A 9,028-nucleotide genomic window follows, 5' to 3' on the forward strand; every position below is an offset into this window, starting at 1 on the left:
ATTGTTCAGCGTTTGAAATATGCTGTTCCAGGATCTTCTCGCTTTCAACGTCTGTGATGAAAAATCAGCCGTTAACCTAATTGGTTTACCCCTGAACGTAATCTGCCTCCTTTCTCTCGTAGCTTTTAATATTCTCTCCTTGTTCTGTATGTTGGATATCTTCATAATTATGTGTCTTGGAGTTGGTCTATTATGGTGTTGAATGTTTGGGGTCCTGTAGGAGGATTTGGCAATCCATTCCATCTTTCATATCTGGGAAGTTTTCTAGGATTATTTCATTTAATAGTTCTCCATTCCTTTGGTTTGAACCTCTATATCTTCTTCTATCCCAATGACTCTCAAGTTTGGTTTTTTTATGACATCCTATATCTCTTGGATAGATTGCTCGTGAGTTTTAAGCATCCTTTCTGTGTTGACTATATTCTTTTCAAGTTGATAAACTTTGTCTTCATTATCTGATGTTCTGACTTCTACTTGATCTAGTCTATTTGTAATATTCTCGTTTGAGTTTTTAATTTCGTTTATGATTTCCTGCATTTCTAGGATTACTGTTTGATTTTTTAAAAAAATCTCTATCTCCTGGTAGAGCTCATTCTTTACCATTTGAATTTGTTTGTTTAATTCGTTTTCAAAATATACTTTCATTGCTTGGACTTGCTGTCTCATGTCTTCTCTAATATTCCATTCCATCTGAGTTAGGTATGACTTGAGTTCTTTCTCTGTCCATTTTTCTGATGCCTCTAGATCCTCCTGTAGATTTAAGTTGTCCTGCAAGGTTTGTAATCCTTTTTTCCCTTGTTTTTTCATGTTGTTCACATTACTTTCCAGCTCTGTTTGACTGCTGTGTTTCTGCTTTCTCCTATAAATTTGTTTTGGTTTTGTATATCTCTGTTGTCTCTCCTTTGTGGTGGGAGACTATGCCTAGAAATGTTGGGCTTTATTGTACTTTAAACCTGATTCATTCAATTCATAAAAGGCTTCTGAATTCTGTATGCATATAGTGATTTGTTGTCTGTTCTTAGGACTTTATGTTTAGGTTAGGTGCTATGATGGTATGAGAGTTAGTATGTCTTGGCTACTTTAGAAGATTGCTCTACTGAAGGGGGATACTAACAGGTGATTGGATCAGGGTGTTGGTAGTAGCTAGATATTTAGGAGCCCTATAGACAGCCTCGAAACATTCACCTATTTGCATTTAGACAATTACACGTAATGGAAGACGTAATACTTGGGATTAAAGTTGGGGGGTAGGGGAAGGAAGGTGCTCTTAAAAAGAAAGAAGGAGAGAGAGATAGATAGATTAGAGGAGAATGGAAAGAACAATAAAACTTGAAACAGGAAAGAAAGAAAGAAGGGAAAGGGGAGAAAAGAACAAAGAGAGAAAAAAATAATTGAAGTCTTAGAGATCCATTTTCTTCTCTTCCAGTGTGCCCTCCGAGCCAAGCTTCTGCCCTCTATGTGCCGATAGCAATCCCTGTAAGGCGGCTCCTAGGAGTCTCTCAATCCTGTTAGTCCAGAGCCGTTTCACTTCTCCGGCCCCTCACCCACCTTCCTCCTGCCAGCCAGCCAGCCAGGTCCTGTTCACCGGAGGCGGTTCCCCAAAGATCTGGTTACACTTGCAGCCCCACCGCGTGTCCTATTTCCCGAATGACTGAGGACTCTCTCTGTCATTCATCTAAGCCCCAGTGCTGTGATGCGGTGATCTGGGGACCAACAGTTTAATTTTTCTGGACCCCTTTGGTGGGCATGCCCCTGGAAACTGGCGGCTAAGACCTTGGGTGTCACCGCTGGTGGTAAGGGGAGTTGGGGATCGGGAATCCCCTCTGCTTCCCTACAGACAGGCCCCCAGAGAGATTCCCGAGGTTTCCTGGCTGCTTGTATCTGGAGGGGGTGGGAGTCACACACCTGCTAAAGTGGATTCCGCTTGGAAGGAATTCTGTCGGCTCAACTCCGGTGACGTCACCTCTCTGCTATGGCGGGCCCCAGGCTCCTTGCCGGAGTGTCCGAAGGGAGGGGTGGGACTGGTCTGTTTCTGGTTGGTCTCAGTTCCCAGTTCGCTACTTCATGAAGGCCTGGCTAGAGACCTCTTCCTAGCGTCCCTGTGCTGCTCCTGCTGACCCGCGCCTCAGAGGCTAGCAGCCCAGTCGCAGGGGTCGCGGGGGCCGCGGGTGGGCGGCTGATGGTCGCCGTCCCACGGGCAGCGGCTGGCAGGTCTGGACCTCTGCGCCGTGTGGCAGAGATTCACTCGTCTGGGGCAAACTGTCACCTCCAAAAATCCTACCAATTGCCGGCCGGTCTCTCTTCAGAGGAATTTCGCCAGGAGCCTCTCAGCAGGTAGAATCCAAGTGTATCTTTTTTAGTTTTCGGCGAACACAACATCTTTGTTTGTATGTAGTGCTGAGGATCGAACCTGGGCCGCACGCATGCTTGCATGCGAGCACGCTACCGCTTGAGCCACATCCCCAGCCCTGAATCCAAGTGTATCAATGCGTCTCTCTGACCCCGTTACTGAGGAGGTACTGAAAGCGCTGCCTCCCCGCCCGCCGCCATGTTGGATCCCAACATCTTTGTTTGTACGTGGTGCTGAGGATCGAACCTGGGCCGCACGCATGCCAGGCAAGTGCGCTACTGCTTGAGTCACATCCCCAGCCCCCTATTATTATTTTTTAAAAAATATTTTTTAGTATACTATGTATACAACCAGAGATATGAAAAATTATGCTGTATATATGTAATAAGAATTGTAATGCATTCTGCTGTCATATATAAATTTAAAAAAAAAAGAAAAAATATTTTTTAGGTTGTGGATGGACACAATACCTTTATTTTATTTTTTACCTTTATTTTATTTTTTATTTTTACTTAGTACTGAAAATCAAATCCAGTGCCTCACATGTGCTAGGCAAGCACTGTACCACAGGGCTACAATCCCAGATGTTAATTTCCATTCTTTATAAATTACCCAGTCTCCAGTACTTTGTTATAACAGCACAAACAGACTAAGACAGTGGAGATTCAAGATCCCAGGCCTTTCAGAGAAGTCCTTAGCAGTGAGCTCCAGCATCCTAGACACTGTCCCAGTCAATTAGGTTGAGATAGACAGGGGCTCTACCCTTCCTGGAACTGGCAATCTAATAAGGGAAAAGGGCTATTAAACAAACGACCACTCAATTACAGACAACTTACAGATTTTTGTCTTTAGGATGGGCCTATTGGGTCATAACCCAATTGTAAATCGAGGAGCATCTGTATTTAACAACAATTAATTACAGTGACACCTGAGTACCTGCCAATCTTTTTTTTTTTTTTTTTTAAAGAGAGAGTGAGAGAGGGAGAGGGAGAGGGAGAGGGAGAGGGAGAGGGAGAGGGAGAGGGAGAGAGAGAGAGAGAGAGGGAGAGAGAGAGAGAGAGAGAGAGAGAGAAGTTTAATATTTATTTTTTAGTTATTGGCGGACACAACATCTTTGTTTGTATGTGGTGCTGAGGATCAAACCCGGGCCGCACGCATGCCAGGCAAGCGCGCTACCGCTTGAGCCACATCCCCAGCCCTCTGCCAATCTTGCAAGTGATAAAATGTCAGAGTATTTGGGGACACCTAACAGAAAGCAGTTGAGATGAATGGGTCAGCTGGGTACCATGGTGCATGACTGGAATTCCAATGGCTGGGGAGGCCAAAACAGGAGGATTGCAAGTTCAAAGCCAGCCTCAGCAACTTAGCAAGGCCCTTTCTCAAAATAAATTTTAAAAGGGCTGGGGATGTGGCTCAGTAATAGATCACCCCCCAGGGTACAATCCTCAGGACACGCATTCCAGGAGCAGGCACAGCGTATGCAAAGGCACAGAGTACACAGAACAAAGACAGCATCATGGTTGATGAGGCTGTGAGAGAGGATGAGCCTGGTAAGGACAGCTGGGGACCAAGTGCCCCCAGCGCCTTGCTGAGCTGCTGCCTTTGTCCCAAGAGTATGAACTAGGGGTATGAAGGTTTCTGTTCTCAAAGGCAAGCTAGGCAGCTTTGAAGTGTGGAACTCTGTCTGGTGGGTGACGATGACTCTCCCTTTTTCTGTTCTTTCCAGTTACACACTTGGCCTCTCCAGTCTACTCTCAACATAGCAGCTTTTGGATTCTTTTCATTTTTTGAGTTTTTGCATATAGTTAAAAAGCTAAACATTATAAAAAACGTGTATACGTTTTTGCATATAGTTAAAAAGCCAAACATTATTAAAATGTGTATTCTTATTCGCCCATTCATCTCTTCCCATCCTCTCCTCAGGGAATCACTCTAATTTCTTGTGCTTCCTTCCAGATTTCTCTATGCATACAAATACCCAGACTCTTGGGAACTTTTCTTTCTTTTTTTTTTTCTTTTAACTTTTACTTGACAGTGAGATCTTTCCAGATCAGTACAGAGAGCATCTTCATTCATTCTCTCTCTCTCTCTCTCTCTCTCTCTCTCTCTCTCTCTCTCTCTCATAACACATTTATTTCGAGATGATTATAGATTCACATGCAGTTGTAAGAAATAATACAGAGAGAGCCTATATACCATTTATCCAATTTCCCCCAACTGTGACATCTTGAAAACCATAGTACAATATCCAACCTGCATACTGTTAGGATTGTCGTCAACACACAGAACTGTTACATCATTACAAAGGTCTTGTGTGTTGTCCTTTTACAGCCACAGTCAGCTTCCTCCCCACTGGTTCCTCCATGCCTCCTCCTTCCCACTCTTCCCTTTCCCCTGGAATCCACTAATCTATTCTCCATGTCTATAATTTTGTTAACTGAAGAATGGAATCATGCACTATGTCACTATGGAATCATGCACTATGTCACCTTCCGGGACTGATTTTTTTGGTACCGGGGATTGAACCCAAGGGTGCTTAACCACTGAGCCACATCCCCAGCCCTATTTTTTATTGTGAGACAGAGTCTTGCCAAACTGCTTAGGGCCTCACTGAATTGCTGAGGCTGGCTTTGACATTGCAATCTCCTTGCCTCAGCCTTCCAAGCTGCTGGGATTACAGGTAGCGCCACCCCTGCACAGCATGGGTCACCATAATTCCTGATGATTCATGCCGGTTCTTGTGTGTATCAATAGTCTGTTTCTTTTTATCATGGACAAGTAGACCCTGATATGGCTGCCCCACAGCTTGTTTAACTTTTTACCCACTGAAGGACATCTGGGTTGTTTCAAGTTTGAGGTTACTGTTAGTCACACAGCTAGGTGCACTTGTATACAGGTTTCCCATGGGAACGTAAGCTTTCATTTCTCTAGAATAAATGCCCAACCATGTAACTGCCGGATGGTGCCGTAGTTGCATATTTAGTAATAGTAAGATATGTGCAACATAATTTACCATTTTAACCATTTTTAAGCATAGAGTTCAGTGGCTTTGAGAACATCCACGTTGCAGCGCACTATCACCACCATCTGTCGCCAGAACTTTTTTTAACCTTGCAAAACTGAAACTCTGTGCTCGTTATCCCCCTTCCTTCCTCCCCCAGCCCCTAGCAACCACCTGCATGCTTATTTTTATAAGAAACCGCTAAACTGTTTTTCAGAGTAGCTGTATCATTTTACATTCTCACCAGCAATATATGAGTGATTCAGTTCCTCTGAATCCTCACCAGCATGTTATGTCATTGTTTTTTTGTTTTAGACACTCTGTAGGTGCATAGTGACATCTCATTCAAGTTTTGATGGGCATGTCCATCAGGGCTCACTTGTTCTTGTATGCCTTCTGTATATTTTCTTTGGTGACATGTCTATTTATGTCTGTTGTCCATCTTCTAAGTGGATTGTTTGGGTTTTACTATTAAGTTTTGAGAGTTCTTTTTATCTTCTAGATACTAGTCTCTCAGATATGTCTGTCGCTTTTTTAAATTTTCCCAGTATGTCGCTTAACAGGATCTTTTAAAGAGAAAATATTTTTAAGTTTAATAAAGACCAACTTATCCATTTTACCAACCATACTTTTGGGGTCAAGTCTAAGAACTCTTTGCCTAGCACTAGATCCCAAAGGTTTTTTCTTATTTTTTTTTCTAAAATTTTTATAGTTTTATATTTAAGTCTGTGACTCATTTTTAATTAAATTTTTGTATTAGGTTTAAGTTTTAGGTCTAGTTTCTTTCCTCTTTTTTTTTTTTTGTGGGTGTGTGTGTGGTACTACAGATTGAATCTAGGAGTACTTAACCACTGAGCTGCATCCCAAGCACCTTTTATTTTTTATTTTGAGACAGGGTCAAACTAAGTTGTTTAGGGCACTGCTATATTACTGAGACTGGCTTTGAAATCCTCCTGCCTCAGTGTCCCAAGCCTCTGGAATTATGGGTGTATGTCACCATACCCTGTTCCCTTCCTTCTTTCCTTCTATTATTATTATTATTATTATTATTATTATTATTATTATTGGCCTATTTTGTTTCAGCACTATTTGTTAAACAGGCTATCTTTCCTCTGCTGAATTTTGCCCCTTTGTCAAAAACCAGTTTGGCATATTTGTGTATTCTATTTCTGGATTCTCCATTTGTTCCGTTGATCTATGTGTCTGTCTCTCTGCCAATACTGTTGTTTTGATTATCATACTTTCATAGTAGACTTTAATATCAGTAGAGTGATTTCTCCTTTTCAACATTGGTTTAACTAGTCTAAACTTCTGTATGTCTACAAAAAAATCCTTATTAGAATTTTGATAGGAGTTACATTAAGTCTTTAGAATGTATTTGGGGAGAATTGACATCTTTACCATATCAAGTCTTCCAATTAAAATATAATATGCTCTTCCAATTATTTAGGTATTCTTTGATTTCTTTCATCAGCATTTTGTGATTTTTTTCATAATACAGATCTATATATGTTTTGTTATGTTTATACCTAAGTATTTATTTTTCTTTGGAGTCATAATAAATGCTATTTATTTTATTTTTTTTTAAAGAGAGAGAGAGAGAGAGAGAGAGAGAGAGAGAGAGAGAGAGAGAATTTTAATATTTATTTTTTATTTATCGGCGGACACAACATCTTTGTTTGTATGTGGTGCTGAGGATCGAACCCGGGCCGCACACATGCCAGGCGAGCGCGCTACCACTTGAGCCACATCCCCAGCCCAATAAATGATATTTATTGTGTTTTAAATTTCAATCTCAATCTCCACATGTTCAATGTCAGTCTATAGTTAGTAAGTAGACATACATGTTAGTTCATAGATAACACTTTTTTTGTGTGTGTTGATCTTACATCCATAAACTTTCTGAACTTGCTTATTAGTTCTAAGATTTAAAAAACAATGATTGTACATCTGGGGATATAGCTCCATAGGAGAGCACTTGCCTAGCATATGCAAGACCTTGGGCACAATCTCTAGCACCACAAAAACAAATAACAAAAACAATGATTCTTTGAGATTTTCTGTATAAGCACTCATGTCATCTGCAGAGGTAGTTTTATTTCTTCCTATCTCTTATTTTTTTTTCCTTGCCATATTGCAGTGTCTATAACTCCTAGACATGGGTTAATTAAGAATGTATGATTGAGGCTAGGGCTGTGGCTCAGTGGTAGAGACTTGCCTAGCATGTGTGAGGCACTGGGTTTGATTCTCAGCACCACATACAAATAAATAAAGAAAATAAAGGTCCATCAACAACTGAAAAAAAAAAAAAACAAATACAAATTAACAAAATATTTTTTAAAAGAGTATGATTGCACAAGTGGTGTGACCCTCCTTTGTGTACAACCAGAGAAGTGAAAAATTGTTCTCCATTTGTATAGAATGAATTGAAGAGCATTCTTCTGTCATGTGTAACTGATTAGAACAAACAAACCAATAAATAACAAAAAACAAAAAAATAAGCTAAATATAGTAAGTATACAATGATTTTGCAAACTTAAAAAAAAAAAGAATAGTAATAGCAGACATCCACATCTTGGAGGGAATCACTCAGTCTTTTGTTGTTGTATGATATTAGCAGTAGGATTTTTGTAGATGCTAAAGGACATGGAGAATAAGCCCCAAGTCATTTCCCCTATCTGCAGCTGTTCCCCCTACCTGCCTCCCTGGGTACAAGAAGACATTGTGGTAAATTGGAGTTTTTGTCATTTAGAAGCCCAGTCCTCAGTCAGTGGCAAGGCAGGAAACAAAGACATAGAGGGAACTCTCACCTGACCCCCACCTGACTGAATCAGCTGGCCCCTGGACAATAGGCCCCAGGAATTTCCTTACTTGCCCTCCTGTCCCACCCCCAAAGAGCCTGCCAAAAGTAACCGACCAACTCATCCCATGACCTGGGCCTGCTGTAAAACTCATACCCTCCTGGTGGTGCCCTGCCCTCCCCCAGATGTGCTTCTCCAGTGCTGAATAAAGCATCACTGGTCTGTTGAGAAAGAGAGCCTCCATTTCTTTTTCTTTTTGTATTCTCTTTCATGTGCTTTCAGATGCTTTTTATAAAATTGAAGAAATTCCCCCATCTCCCCAGTCTCCTGAGAGTTTTCTCATGATTATGTCAATGATATATTTCTCTATTTTAGCCTATTGATATCATAGATCAAATCGATTATTTTCAAATGCTGAACCAGACTTTACATATCTGAAATACATCTCACTCGATCGTGGTGTATGTATTATCAATGTATGATTCTTTTTATGCAATGCTGGATTTGATTTGCTAATATAAGTTTATAAGAGTGATTTTGTTTGTTTGTTTGTTTTCACTACTGGAGATTGAACCCAGGGCCTCACATACATTAGGCAAACGCTTTGCTGAGCTACATTGAGCTACATCCCCAGGCTAACTGCTATGGATTTGTAGTGTGTCTATTCCTTTCTACCCTTCAGAGCCTTCCTATGCTTATGTTATTTTCAGGGCTTTTTATTTGCAAGCAAGAGGACCTAAGAGAAATAGAGCTATTGCATTTTGATGGAACTAGAAGTCCCACAGGTTCTTTTTTTATGTCCATGTACTGTTATGTGAATGTTTTGCAATGTATTTAATCAATTTCCTGATGAACACTTAGATTCTAATCATAAGC

This window comes from Callospermophilus lateralis, chromosome 3, assembly GCF_048772815.1.
Source record: "Callospermophilus lateralis isolate mCalLat2 chromosome 3, mCalLat2.hap1, whole genome shotgun sequence".
NCBI classification, from domain to species: Eukaryota; Metazoa; Chordata; class Mammalia; order Rodentia; family Sciuridae; genus Callospermophilus; species Callospermophilus lateralis.